The sequence below is a fragment of the Loxodonta africana genome, chromosome 15, assembly GCF_030014295.1.
Source record: "Loxodonta africana isolate mLoxAfr1 chromosome 15, mLoxAfr1.hap2, whole genome shotgun sequence".
Classification (NCBI taxonomy): domain Eukaryota; kingdom Metazoa; phylum Chordata; class Mammalia; order Proboscidea; family Elephantidae; genus Loxodonta; species Loxodonta africana.
In genome coordinates, this window is record NC_087356.1 from 63,473,633 (window position 1) to 63,488,597 (window position 14,965).

Genomic DNA, 14,965 nt, shown 5'->3' on the forward strand with positions numbered 1-14,965 from the left:
GGGCTACAGTGGATTCTGTCTCAGTAAATTTCTTCTTCCACGAGGAAACTCTCATTTTTCTGGATTTGTGACTTTTACTCTGTGACAGGGACTAGTTACAGAACCTCTCCTAGACTCTGGTTCCTTAGTTTTGAATTAGAAACAATGTTCATGGTTCCCATTCTGAGGGCATCTAATTTGCATCTGAAGGCAGCACCAGGTTCCTAGGGCTTCTGCCTCCAATTTTACTGGTGAGGGGAGGGCTCAAGTGAGTGAAGAAATAATGAGATGAGAAACAGGCAATACTGTCTTGGTCATCTTTTTTCTTTATTCCTTGGTAATTCCAGCTGTCATGTTAGATAAGGCAACACTGACATTCTGTGTGTAGACAAAGTTGGAGGTAGTCTTTGCCATTTTTAGCTTACAAAGATTCTAATAACAGGAGATCAGTGTCACTCTGTGTCTTGTTACCAGTAAAGGCCAATTATATGGGTGGTAGCTGGGTTAGTCTCAAACATTCTCAGCATATACCCCACTCATGGTGGAGGAGATATTGTAGGAAGTTCTGCATTGCCATCTAATGTAACTCCTTCCTCTTGTCCCCACAGACAATCCTATAGAAAAATGGCTACTGGAAATGGTTCTTTCGTGACTGAATTCATTCTGATGGGGTTAACAGACCAACCAGATCTCCAACTCCCTTTGTTCTTCCTGTTTCTAGGAATGTATGTAATCACTGTGTCGGGAAACTTGGGCTTGATAACTCTGATTGGGCTGATTTCTCACCTTCACACCCCCATATAATTTTTCCTCTTTAACATGTCCTTTTTTTTTATAGACCTCTGTTATTCTTCTGTGTTTACACCAAAAATGATAATGAACTTCATATCAAAGAAGAATATTATCTCCTAAAAGGTGTGTGTGACCCAGCTCTACTTTTTCCTTTTTTTTTTTTTGTCACTTCTGAAGGCTATGTGTTGACATCAATGACCTATGATCGCTATGTGGCCATCTGTAATCCACTTTTGTATAACATTGCAACGTCCCCTAAAATGTGTTTTAACTTTATTTTTGGATCATACTTGTTAGCCTTTTCTGGTGCTATGGCTCACACTGGATGCATGCTGTGACTGGCATTCTGTGATGCCAACACCATCAACCACTACTTTTGTGAGTTTCACCCTCTGCTCCAGCTGTCCTGCATTAGCACCTATGTCAATGAGCTGGTGGTTTTTATTGTGGCGGACATCAACATTATTTTGTCCAGTCTTACCATCTTTATCTCCTATGGTTTCATTCTCTCTAGTATCCTCCACATCAGTTCTACTGAAGGCAGGTCCAAAGCCTTCAGTACCTGCAGTTCCCACATAATTGCTGTTTCTCTGTTCCTTGGATCAGGTGCATTCATGTACTTCAAACCATCTTCTGCAGGGTCTATGCGTGAGGAAAAAAATCTCTTCTGTGTTTTAGACCAATGTGGTTCCCATGAGGAACCCCTTAATCTACAGCTTTAGAAACAAAGATGTTAACCTTGCCCTGAGGAGAACTCTGAGTATTAACATGTTGCGATAAAAAATATTATCCCTTTGTGCAGGTAGTTAGAGGGCAGGAAGGCTCTGTGTGTTTAATTTCAGTATTTTTGATGGTGGTCTTCTTATCCTATTTCTGTCTTACCTTGGTGAGTAGTGTTTGTCTTTTTTCAATAATTTATTTCTACTTTTTTTTTTGAGTTGGCCTTCTCTTGTTCAACATTTGTAAAATTTCTTCTAATATTCACTTTTCCTTTTGTTTAAGAATAACATTAAGGAAGGTGTTGATTATCACTGTATTTTTCATTGCAAATTTGAAGTTTTTTTTCTCTCTCTTGGAAAAATATTAATGGTTTTGTTAATGATCCAATAAAGTAATTTTAGTGTGACATTATACCATTGTGGTGGAGATCTCTTATTAGGTACTCGTAATGCTCCATTGGATGCATGAGTCAGATACTCTTTCTGCTCCTGATTTTCTGTCCTCCACTGGGCAGGAACATATACACTTCATATGTCACAAATGTTCCATGAACATTATCTAGTATCTGCAGGTATAAACACTATGCACCAATCTTTTTTTGACAAAGAGTTTAGATATTCACCTTCCTAAAAGTTTTTTTTTCTTTTTATACCAAGCCCTGGTGGTGTAGTGGTTAAGTGCTATGGCTACGAACCAAAAGTTCAGCAGTTTGAATCCACCAGGTGCTCTTTGGAAACTCTATGGGTCCATTCTACTTAGTCCTATAAGGTCAGTATAAGTTGGAATCAACTTGATGGAAACATATTTGATTTGTTTGCACCCAAACAAACACATAATTGATCCTATAATTATTGTATGGATGGGAAACTGAAGCTTCGTGGGGTTAATGAAAGTCACAAAACTTCTTAATGAAAAAGCTGAGACTAAAGTCTTAGCCTACTGATTTCAAGCCTAGTTTCTAATACCCTTTGTTTCTGCTTTTTAAAAAATTTCAGTAAACATGAAATATGAGAAAATATGTCTATCTTGAAAGTTGACTCTGCTTTTTTCCAGGAAGATACATAACTTTCTCTCAGGGTGAGTAGAGCTTTTTTATTTCTTAGGGAAACATTTTGATGGTTCTTTTTGTTGGCAAGAGGATGCCTATTGGGCTAATATAGTTGGGAGATGAATGACCCAAACAGACACTGATTTTATTTTGAAAAATAAGATAAAGTGAATTTGAAATATTTGCAAGTGTTTTTATTTCAGAGAATACAGGACATGGGAGAGAAAGGAGTCCAGAAACATGTCATTAGACCAGGAACAGGAGACACAGTGTGGGAAATGCTCCATGAGGCTTCAGATACTGATTTCACTCTTTCTTGTATCCCATTTTATCGAGTACTGCAATTCACCTATGCTGTACAAAAAGTTTTGATAAAGCTTTTGATGCACAGTGGCCATACGCCATTAGTTTTGTTTTGGGGAATAAAGGAGGCAAAGGTGTAGCCAAATATGTGGGGAATCAGGTATCGAGAGTACTGCAACTTCAGGAGATAAAATAGTGAGTGGTGATTGAAACTGTAGTTAGGAAGCAGAAATTTAGAAAGCAAAATATGAGAAAATGGAAGTCTCTACCCTATTTCTTCTGGAAGCTCCTGGAAATATTATGGAGATCACGGAATTTTTCTGGGTAGAATGAGGGCTGAGGTTATTTCATATTAAAGAAAGTTTAAATTCAGAGAGCACGATTACCTGGGAACAACTAAATCATACCTGTTTTTGTGGATTTGATGTGTTATGTCCACGTGGATTTCAAACTGTACAAAACTCAAATTGCAGCTGATATAGGAATTATAACTCAAAATAAATGCTTCCCTCAGTTTATTTTTTATGTATATTTTATTTATTTTCTGGTTGTTGAGAATATATACAGCAAAACACACCCCAATTCAACAAAAACCTACATGTACAATTTACTAACATTGACTCCATTCTTCTAGTTGTGCAACAATTCTTGCCCTCCTTTTCTGAGTTGTTCCTCCCTCATTAATATATGCATACTTCCTCTATGGTCCCTATCTAATCTTTCAAGTTGCTGTTGTCAATTTGATTGCATATAGATCTTAAAAAAGCGTGATGCTCAAGGCAGGATCTAAAATGTTAAGCTAAAATGTTTGGTTTTAAGATGAATTCAGGAGATATTTTTGTTTTAAGTTTTAAAGATTATCTCAGGGCAATAGTTTCAGGGGCTTATCCACCTTCCATGGCTTCAGAAAATCTAGAGTCCATAAGAATTGGATATTCTATTCTGCATTTTCCCCTTTTTGATCAGTATCCTGTAGAATATTTAAGCTTTTCAGTAATGGTAACCAGGCACCATCCAGCACTTCTGGTCTAATGGCAAAGAATGCAGTTCTTCATGAAGGCAATTAACCAGATAGTCCATAAAAAAACAAAAACACAAATCCATTGCTTTTGAGTTGATTCCAACTCATAGCAACCCTATGGGACAGAGTAGAACTGCCCCATAGAGTTTCCAAGGATCACCTGGTGGGTTTGAACTGCTGACCTTTTGGTTAGCCACCGAACTCTTAACACCTATTCCATATCTTCCTTTTATTTCTGACTCACATCCTTCCTCTATTGTGCCCGGTGAATAGAGGTCAATTGCTGTGACTTATACAGCTGTTTGCAAGATTTTAAGACCCCAGGCACTATGCAATGAACTAGGAGTTAGAACAGACACACTGAGCACCTTATTATGCCACTTAATAATTAGGCTGCCATGTGTCTGTCAGTTTGTCATATTGTGGGGGCTTGAGTGTTGCTGTGATGCTGGAAGTTATGCCACCGGTATTCAAACATCAGCAAGGTCACCATGGAGGATAGGCTTCAGCTAAGCTTCCAGACTAAGACAGACTAGAATAAAGGACTGGAAGTCTACTTCTGAAAAAAAATAACCAGTGAAAACCTTATGAATAACAAGGAAACACTGTCTGATATAGTACCAGAAGATAAGCACCCCCCCCCAGTTGGAAGGCACTCAAAAGATGACTGGGGAAGACCTGCCTCCTCTAAGTAGAGTCAACCTCAATGACATGGTTGGAGCAAAGCTTTTGGGACCTTCATTTGCTGATGTGGCATGACTCAAAATGAGAAAAACAGCTTAAAAATCCATTAATAATCAGAACCACCAATGCATGAAGTCTGAATCTAGGAAAATTGGAAATCGTCAAAAATGAAATGGAATGCATAAACATCGATATCCTAGGCATTAGTGGGCCGAAATGGATTGGTATTGGCTGTTTTGAATCAGACAATCATAGAGCCTACTATGCAAAATATGACAACTTGAGGAGGAATGGTGTTGAATTCATCATCAAAAAGAACATTTCAAGATCTATCCTGAAGTTCGATGCTGTCAGTGATAGGATACTATCCATATGCATGTAAGGAAGACGAGTTAATATGATTATTATTCAAATTTATGCACCAATCAGTAAAGCCAAAGATGAAGAAACTGAAGATTTTTATCAGCTTCTGCATCCTGAAATTGATTGAACATGCAATCAGGAGGCATTGATAATTACTGGTCATTGGAAAGCAAAAGTTGGAAACAATGAAGTATTGGTAGTTGGAAAATATGATCTTGGTGATAGAAACAACGCTGGAGACTGAATGATAGAATTTTACAAGACCAATGACTTCTTTAGTGCAAGTACTGTTTTTCACCAACATAAACTGTGACTGTACACATGGACTTCTCCAGACAGAATACACAGGAATCAGATTGACTACCTCTGTGGAAAGAGACTATGGAAAAGCACAATATCATCAATCAGAGCAAGGCCAGAGTCCAACTGTAGAACAATCAATTGCTCATATGCAAGTTCAAGTTGAAACGGAAGAAAATCAGAGCAAGTCCATGAGATCCAAAACAAGACCTTGAATATATCTCACCTGAGTTTAGAGACCATCTCAAGAATAGATTTGACATATTGAACACTAATGACTGAAGAACAGACGAGTTATGGAATGACATCAAAGACATCACACATGAAGAAAGCAAAAGGTTATTGAAAAGACAGGAAAGAAAGAAAAGACCAAATGGATGTCAGAGGAGACTCTGAAACTTGCTCTTGAACATCAAGAAGCTAAAGCCAAAGGAAGAAATGATGAAGTAAAAGAACTGAACAGAAGATATCAAAGACTGCTCAAGAAGATAAAGTAAAGTATTATAATGACAAGTACAAAGAGTCAGACGTAGAAAACCAAAAGGGAAGAAAACGCTCAGTGTTTCTCAAGCTGAAAAACCTGAAGAAAAAATTCAAGCCTCATGTTGCAGTAGTGAAGGATTTTATGGGGAAAATATTAGATGACGCAGGAAACATCAAAAGAAGATGGAAGGAATATAGGGAGTCATTAGACCAAAAAGAATTTGTCGACATTCAAGCATTTCAAGAGGTAGCATATGATCAGGAACCGATGGTACTGAAGGAAGAAGTCCAAGCTGCACTGAAGGCATTGGCGAAAAACAAGTCTCCAGGAATTGACAGAATATCAACAGAGATGTTTCTACAAACGGAAGCATCGCTGGAAGTGCTCACTTGTCTATGCCAAGAAATTTGGGAGACGCCTGACCAAATGACTGGAAGAGATCCATATTTATGCCTATTCCCAAGAAAGGTGATCCAATAGAATACGGAAATTATTGGACAATGTCGTTACTATCACACACAAGCAAAATTGTGCTGAAGACCATTCAAAAGCGGCTGCAATATTATGTCAAGAGGAAACTGCCAGAAATTCAGGCCAGATTCAGAAGAGGAGGTTGAACCAGGAATATCATTGCTGATCCTGGCTGAAAGCAGAGAATACCGGAAAGACATTTACCTGCATTTTATTGACTATGCAAAGGCATTCGACTGTGTGGATCATAACATATTTGAATAACATTGCAAAGAACGGGAATTCCAGAACACTTAATTGTGCTCATGAGGAAGCTGTACATAGAGAAAGAGACAGTTGTTCAGACAAACAAGGGGATACTGAGTGGTTTAAAGTCAGGAAAGGTGTGCATCAGGGTGGTATCCTTTCACCATACTTATTCAATCTGTTTTCTGAGCAAGTAATCTGAGAAGCTGGACAGTGTGAAGAAGAATGGTGCATCAGGAATGGAAGACTGATTAACAACCTGTGCTATGCAGATGATACAACCTTGCTTGCTGAAAGTGAAGGGGACTTGAGGCACTTACTGATGAAGATCAAAGACCACAGCCTTCAGTATGGATTACACCTCACCATAAAGAAAACAAAAATCCTCACAACTGAAACAATGAGCAACATCATGATAAACAGAGAAAAGTTTAAAGTCGTCAAAGATTTCATTTTACTTGGATCCACAATCAACATCCATGGAAGCAGCAGTCAGAAATTCAAAAGATGCATTGCATTGGGGGAATCTTCTGCCCAGGACCTCTTTAAGGTGCTGAAAAGCAAAGATGTCACCTTGAAGACTAAGGTGTGCCTGACCTAAGCCATGTTATTTTCAGTCACATCATGTGCATGTGAAAGCTGGACAATGAATGAGGAAGACCAAAGAAGAACTGACACTTTTGAATTGTGGTGTTGGTGGAGAGCATTGAATATATCATAGACTGCCAAAAGAAGGAACAAATCTGTCTTGGAAGAAGTACAACCAGAATGCTCCTTAGAAGTAAGGATGGTGAGACTGAGTCTTACATTTTTTGCACATATTGTCAGGAGGTATCAGTCCCTGGAGAAGCATATCATGCTTGGTAAAGTACAGGGTCAGCGGAAAAGAGGGAAACCCTCAAAGAGATGGATTGACACAGTGGCTGCCTCAACGGGCTCAAGCATACCAATGATTATAAGGATAACGCAGGATCAGGCAGTTTTTCATTCTGTGGTATATTGGGTCGCTGTGAATCGGAACGGGCTAGATGGCACCTAACAACAACAACAAAATGACAGCAAATATTTTGAAAAAACGTAAGTAGTTCTTACTGTGAATTTTTATTTATCACTTAAAGGATATTAGGTTATATGAAACGTTCTGGATATTGTTATAATAATCCAATGAGGCTCATCATGAAAAAAATGTATATTAATATTAATAGCATAAGTTCCCAGAAACTTTTTTTGCCCTTACTTAAACCTTGTATCACTAGTAAGGTAATAATCATTTTTAGCATAGAGACTGTCCTCTAATTCCTTTATTTCCCATTTTGTATACTGAAAGTATGTGAAATATTGGAAGGTGAAGAATCACTTGTTGAGTAGAATTTTCTTGTTTCATCAACAGTAGTAATAAATTGAGTATATAGATAATAATTAAGAAAATAAATTAATAATAATAATAAATTAACCTTGAGGTTTGCTTTTCTTTCATGCTCTTTAAAATGGTATGAAAATAAAGCCATTACAATTTCTTATTTTAATTTCCTTTAAACATTTTATTTTACAAAATAATTGGAAGATAATTTTACTGGATTTCTCTATAGTATTCACTCAACTGCTTACAAAACCACATTGTTGTTGTTAGGTGTTGTTGACTTGGTTCCAACTCAGAGCGACTCTATGCACAACAGAACGAAACACTGCCTGGTCCTGCGCCATCCTTACAATCGTTGTGATGCTTGAGCTCATTGTTGCAGCCACTGTGTTAATCCACCTTGTCTTGCTCTTTTCCGCTGACCCTGTCCTCTGCCAAGCATGGTGTCCTACTCCAGGGACTGATCCCTCCTGACAACATGTCCAAAGCATGTAAGTCGCAGTCTCACCATCCCTGCCTCTAAGGAGCATTCTGGCCACACTTCTTCCAAGACAGATTTGTTCGTTCTTTTGTCAGTCCATGGTATATTCAATATTCTTCGCCAACACCACAATTCAAAGGTATCAACTCTTCTTCGGTCTTCTTCATTCATTGTCCAGCTTTCACATGCATAGGATGTGATTGAAAATACCATGGCCTGGGTCAGGCACACCTTAGTCTTCAGGGTGACATCTTTGCTCTTCAACACTTTGAAGAGGCTCTTTGCAGCAAATTTGCCCAATGCAATGCGTCTTTTGATTTCTTGACTGCTGCTTCCATGGCTGTTGATTGTGGATCCAAGTAAAATGAAATCCTTGACAACTTCAATCTTTTCTCCATTTATCATGATGTTGCTCATTGGTCCAGTTGTGACAATTTTTGTTTTCTTTATGTTGAAGTGTAATCCATACCGAAGGCTGTGGTCTTTGATCTTCATTAGTAAGTGCTTCAAGTCCTCTTCAGTTTCAGCAAGCAAGGTTGTGCCATCTGCATAATGCAGGTTGCTAATGAGTCTTCCTCCAATCCTGATGCCCCATTCTTCTTCATATAGTCCAGCTTCTTGTATTATTTGTTCAGCATACAGATTAAATAGGTATGGTGAAAGAATACAACCCTGACACACAGCTTTCCTGACTTTAACCAATCAGTATCCCGTTGTTCTCTCCGAACAACTGCCTCTTGATCTATGTAAAGGTTCCTCAAGACCCCAATTAAGTGTTCTGGAATTCCCATTCTCAAAACCACATTAACATTATCAAAATCAAAATATTATATAATGGTAGTAAGTAATATACAAATCTTATTAAACATCACCAACTGTTCCAATATTAGCCTTTTAATTTTTTTTCTCATTTTTTTATTGTAGTAAGCATATGTATAAAGGAGCCCTGGTACACAGTGTTTAAGAGCTCAGTGGCTAACATTAACGGTTGGCAGGTGGAATGCACTAGCCACTCACTGGAAACCAATGGGCAGTTTTATGGTGTCCTATAGGATCACTATGAGTTGGAATCAACTAGAGAGCAATTTTTTTTTATCTACAAAACAAAACATTTGTCATTTAAGTATTTCATACAGTGACATTTTTACAGTGAATTCAGTGACATCAATGACATTCATCGTGTTGTGCAGCCATCACCAGTGTCTGCTTCCAAATATTTCCATTGCCCTTAACAAAAGCTCATCACACACTAAGCTAGACTCCCTCTTTCCTCCTACCTTCCACCCTTGGCAACCACTGAAAATTTTGATCCACAAGGCAACCGAAGACCACGCATTGTATTTAGATGTATGTCTTTTTACTTTTCTCCTGTTTGATTTGGTTTGTCTGTCTGTGTTTGGATGACATTGACTCAAAGAATTCTCAACAATAATGTTTGTGGAATGTCTCTTCGATTGGATTTTTCTGAAGTTATCTCATAACTAATATCAAATTATGCATTTTGGTAAGAATATCAAAGAAGTGTGCTCTTCTTAGCTTATAAAATATATCATTTAGGTAATGTTAACTTTAAAAAATATTTTTATTATTTTTCAAATACAGGTAACACAACATTTGCAAATTCAACATTTTTTCACTTGTACAATTCAATGAAACCAGTTACATCAATCATGTTGTGTAACCATCACCAACATCCATTATCATATTTTCCATCTTCATAAATAGAAACTCAACAATGCTTATGAACATGATAGTGTGTTCATTGTGAACAACTGCTGTAGCAACCACATCATCATTGCCAGAACAGATTAATAAGGGTCTAGATATATATTATATATAATATATATATATTTATTATATATATTATGTATATATTTTTTAGATACATATTATGAAATGAAACATTTGACAAAAGCATTCTTTTCTATTCTAATCAGAAAACAGAATCAGAATGAGTTTGCATTCAAGTGGAACAGGTAATATTAGATGTTTATACTTTTTCTTGGGATATGCTATCTCCTCTTCCGCTGTCGTGAGATATTCTGAAGAGATCCAAACCATCCTACCAAACATAACATTGATCTTTTGCACCGATGTCATATTTCTGATTAGGTACTATAAACAAGACATTGCTAGTATGTTGGAAGCAATGGTAACACTTATGCACTCCAGGAAATGGAAAGTAAACCCTACGAAAATTCAGGAACCTGCCATTTCACTTAAACCTGTATGTCCTGTAGTTCGAAGCATGCTGGATATCCCTTCCAAAGTAAAGAGAAATTGTTGCATTCTCTGTCACAAAGAAGGATTAGGGAGGCAACATATTCTACTCTTAGGAATACTGCTCTGACTGATACACTGGGTGACATTGAAGTCAGTTCATATGAGTGGGGCTCAGAGTAGAAAAGAGGTTCTGCAGCAGGCAGCTCTACAGCCCTGTACTTGTGTCATAAAATCCAGCAGACAATATGCTTTCAAAATTGTTAGCAATGGGAAAAGATGGAGTGTGGATTTTCTGGCAAGTCCCAGTGAGAGGATCACTACGCAGGCCCGTGGGACTCTGAGTCAAGGCCATCCCACCCACATTGGAAAATTATATGCCTTTTAAGAAACAACTTATTGTATGCTTTTGGACCCTGGTGGATTTAGGCGTTTTAAACCACAAGACCCTAACCGAGAACATATCTGGATCTGCCCATTAGAAGCTGGGTTCTGTCAGATTGCCATGTCACAAGTTATATGGGACCAGTAGATGGAAATAGTACCTGTGGGTTCAATTCCAACATAGCAAGAGGGCACCAGTAGGTTGCATGAACAGGTACCCCAGACACAAAGGTCACCAAACACTGTTTCACCAGCCTCCTTTTCTTGCTGGTAGTTATGGCCCTATCTGTGTTGGTCTGTGCCCATTAAAGGAGCAGGAGATGTCCTGAGCATGGTTTATGCATGAATTATGCTATATGTGGGTGTAAGGTGAAAGATATTCAAGAATGTCCATGAAAAATAGTAGAGAGAGAAAAATCGTCCTAATAGGTGTTGCTGTGAGTGTGATATAAGATTATTCACTTTTTATAATAGAGGATGTGACCTGAGGTGAGAATACAGTTGGTCTTTGTAACTGGGAAAGGGGTACTACTGGTATATAACGACTAGGGGCCAGAGGTGCTGTCCATCCTTAAATACTGAGAGCAGCTCCCCACAAGAAAGAATTATCAGGTCCAAAGTGTCAATTGTGGCAAGGTCGAGAACCTTGTGCTATAAATATGCTGGATAAGGGGAAAGGGAAGGTGCTAACAATTAGTAGGCTCTTTGTATGTGCCAGGCACAATTCTAACACTTTATGTGAATTAACTCATTTAATCCCCAATGAGGATACAAGGGTCTGAGAAGTTAAATCACTTGTCTAAAATACCTATTACAGTTAGGAAGTGGAGAACCCTGGGTTTAAACTGTCTGACTTGAGAGCCCACTCTGTTAACCATCTTGCTACAACATCCCTTTATTGAGGTGAAATTCACAACACACAGTGTTAAAGCACTGTTTTAATATTTTACTAATGAAACCCTACCGGCTTGTATGGATGGCAAGGGACAATGCCTCTTCCTTTTTAAGAGCTGTGTATATAGGGTCGCTATGAGTCGGAATCAACTCAACAGCATTGGGTTTGGGTATAGACTCCAGAGGTTAATCAGGGAAGTGACAAGGAGGCTACTCATTTCCCTGAACTTGGGATTTGGAATTCCTGGTGTGAAATTATAAACTGAGTAGAACCTTGAGTCTCAAAGGATGCAATATTAGTTGTATAACACAGAATGCAAACACAGGCTCAGTAATTTCTGCCCTCAAGAGGCTCATCAAACTTGGCAGGAAATCATGAGAGAGAGAGAATAATTTCTGCTCTACTCATCCATTACTCAAGAACTACAGGGCATTCAATACATTCCAATTTCAGCCAGATAATTGTTTTGTAGGCTCATTTAAGGTTGTTTTTCTCCTTTCAAGTGAAGAGCAGCTTCTGAGCCAATTCTCAAGTAGAAATTGTGAAGAATACCCTAGAATCTCTCTTCTAGCATGTCACAGACTGAGGACTGAGCTCATGACTATGTCTCCTTTATCATCAAATTTTGTTCCCCTCAGGCAGTTGGAAGGGAGGCCTAGCAGCAGTGAAGCCTGCAGGAAAAGGGAGGTGAGTGTTGAATCACCTCTGTCTTGATAATTTCCTTTCAAGCCCTGAAATACATAAATCAAAGGTTGCAGGGAAACACCATTCTTATTGTCCCATTCAGCTCTAACACTTAGAAGGAAGGACCTGCAGCATACCACTGGGTAGAAAAGAAGAAATCATGTGCAGGGACATCGGGGGTCTACCAGCATTCTTTATGGTACAGAGATATACAATATGGGTAAAATGGAGGGGAAAATGGGGAAGCTGCCCATTTTCCCCTCCATTTTACCCATATTGTATATCTCTGTACCATAAAGAATCATGCTTCTGAAATGCCTTGCGGTACCTCTGGACAATTCTTAGCTTGTAAACCAGCAGCTCCAGCTCTCCCTCTGGAGACAGAGAACAAGAGTTCATTGCTAATATCACCTTCTACCTCTGTTCCTACAGATCACACTAGTGAAGTGAATGGCTATGAAAAATGACTCTTCAGTGATTGAGTTTATCCTTATGGGATTAACAGACCAACCTGAGCTCCAGCTGCCCCTGCTTTTTCTGTTGTTGGTGAACTATGTGGCCACTGTGATGTGGAATTTAAGCTTAATCAATCTGACTTGCCTGAATTCTCACCTTCACACCCCCATGTACTTTTTCCTCTTCAATCTGTCCTTCATTGGTCTCTGCTATTCGTTTGTCTTTACCTCCAAAATGCTGATGAGCTTTATTTCAGAGAGGAACATCATCTCCTTTGCAGGATGCATGACTCACCTATTTTTCTTTTGTTTCTTTGTCAACCCTGAGTGCTATGTGTTGACAGCCATGGCCTATGATCGCTATGTGGCCATCTGCAATCCCCTGCTGTACACGCTCACCATGTCCCCTAAGGTCTGTTCCCTACTGATTTCTGGTTTATATATGATGGGGTTTACTGGTGCCATGGTGCACACATGGTGTATGATCAGGTTGATCTTTTGTGACTCCAACATCATCAACCATTACCTGTGTGACATTTTCCTCCTTCTCCAACTCTCCTGCAGCAGCCCTTATGTGAATCAGCTTGTGGTTTCCATTGTTGTAAGCACAGCTGTCATAGCATCTAGCCTCATTATCTTTTTCTCTTATGCTTTAATTCTTTTCAATGTTCTTCACATGTCAGTATCTAAGAGTTGGCCCAAAGCCTTCAGCACCTGTGGCTCCCACATAATAACTGTTGGTCTATTCTATGGATTTGGAATGCTCACTCATGTCAAGCCATCATCTTCTAGGTCTGTGGACCAGGGAAAAATTTTCTCAGTGTTTTATACCAGTGTGGTGCCCATGTGAATCCCCTCATCTATAGCCTCAGAAACAAGGATGTCAAACTTGCTCTGAAGAAAACTCTGAAGAGGATTACAAACTGAGCTCAAGAAGAAGTGCTGCTTTAGTCCCTGCCTCTGTTGCTATTTTTTGCCCCCTTCTCCTTATCCTCTTCCTCCTCTTTGTCTTTTTCTTCTCTTCATCTTTTTTTCTAAAGTATTCTTGGAGGGGTTTTTACTCTAATGTCTTTTCTCACCATAAACCAAAACCATGTTTACCTATTCTTGGACTCCAGGGTTACCCCAGTCCCAAGGTTGCCCAATCTGATTGTTATTCCTCTTATGAGTTGGAGGCACTTGACTGATTTCCTTTCTGTGTAAAGATAAAACTGCCTAATATTTACGTGTGTGTGTGTCTTTCCCATGTAATGTGGACTGTAGAATGAGATACTGTGTGACCCATGCATTTCTTTCTTTCTTTCTCTGAAACATTTGTATTGCCTTTCCTGTTTCAAGGGTTTTATTACTTAGGATTGCATTAAGACAGAGAAGGAGGTGACAAAAACTGTGGGCATGGTTCAGCTGTAAAAATTTTCAGAATTTTTCAGCATTCTTTTAGTAATAATTTCTGTTCTGGACTTTCAGCTCACATCTGTAATGTTACTGGATACCTTGTTAATCCCAGTTCTGTTATCCATGAGAGTGTGCAAGGATAACTGAGGGTCACCACGTGTAGCCACCTTGCACAAACCACACCTGTACCAAAAATTATAGGAAGTTCTTTTAAATCCCCTTTTTTTTTTTTGCATTGGTTAAATGATCAGAAATCCTGGTAGCATAGTGGTTAAGAGCTATGTGTGCTAACCAGAAGGTTGGCAGTTCGAATCCACCAGGCGCTCCTTAGAAACCATATGGGGCAGTTCTACTCTGTCCTATAGGGTTCTCTATGAGTTGGAATCAACTCAATGGCAATGGATTTTGGTTAAATGATCTGTTGTCATAATAGAATTGAAATTGTCCCTGACTTGTATTGGTGGAACAAATGTTATTTTCCACATTATATATTTATCTTGCTATCCTCAAGTATTCTGGGATCAGTGTAGATTATGATTAAAATTACACAGCAATATTCTTGGCTACAGAACAGAGTGCCAAGTATAATATGAAGTTTCTTTGTTTGCTCAGCTGTGTAACAAGCATACCCTTTACAAAAGAAGTCCTTTTTCCTCTTGTGAAAAAAACATACAAAAATA

At 38.7% G+C, this 14,965-nt stretch overlaps 2 pseudogenes; both read left to right on the top strand.

Annotated features, from left to right (window-relative positions):
* Positions 1 to 907: 907 nt before the first annotated feature.
* On the top strand, positions 908 to 4,428 carry LOC100666597 (olfactory receptor 8B3-like; annotated as a pseudogene).
* An 8,311-nt stretch (positions 4,429 to 12,739) lies between these two features.
* On the top strand, positions 12,740 to 14,910 carry LOC100667739 (olfactory receptor 143-like; annotated as a pseudogene).
* The last annotated feature ends 55 nt before the right edge of the window (positions 14,911 to 14,965 follow it).